The sequence below is a fragment of the Acyrthosiphon pisum genome, chromosome X (genome assembly GCF_005508785.2).
Source record: "Acyrthosiphon pisum isolate AL4f chromosome X, pea_aphid_22Mar2018_4r6ur, whole genome shotgun sequence".
NCBI classification, from domain to species: Eukaryota; Metazoa; Arthropoda; class Insecta; order Hemiptera; family Aphididae; genus Acyrthosiphon; species Acyrthosiphon pisum.
Window position 1 is genome coordinate 132,472,533 of NC_042493.1, and position 804 is coordinate 132,473,336.

Genomic DNA, 804 nt, shown 5'->3' on the forward strand with positions numbered 1-804 from the left:
TTTCGAGCTACCTTAACCCCAAAAATTTACGTTTTACCGTTTTGGCCATTTCCCCAGCCCCCCATCGAGGGCGAAAATCCGGCTTTTCTGGATTTTTTTTTACCAAAAATTAGTGCACCATTAGTGTGAATTTGTGCGACAAAAATCGAAAATTTTCGAGCTACCCTTAACCCCAAAAATTACGTTTTACCGTTTTGGCCATTTCCCCAGCCCCCCTCGAGGGCGAAAATCCGGCTTTTCTGGATTTTTTTTTTACCAAAAATTAGTGCGCCATTAGTGTGAATTTGTGCGACAAAAATCGAAAATTTTCGAGCTACCCTTAACCCCAAAAATTACGTTTTACCGTTTTGGCCATTTCCCCAGCCCCCCTCGAGGGCGAAAATCCGGCTTTTCTGGATTTTTTTTTTACCAAAAATTAGTGCGTCATTAATGTGATTTTGTGCGACAAAAATCGAAAATTTTCGAGCTACCCTTAACCCCAAAAATTACGTTTTACCGTTTTGGCCATTTCCCCAGCACCCCCTCCAGGGCGAAAATCCGGCTTTTCTAAATTTTTTTTAACCAAAAATTAGTGCGCCATTAGTGTGAATTTGTGCGACAAAAATCGAAAATTTTCGAGCTACCCTTAATCCCCAAAATAACGTTTTATCGTTGCAACCCTCTTTTTTTCTGCGTTTTAGATTTTTTTATTTAGATTTCAACAATTAGTTATTACAGCTCGCAATTAGAACCCCTACTTTGTTCCAATAGTAATTTTATGTAAGGATTATTTGCAATAAAAATTATAGTCATTTCATATAATAA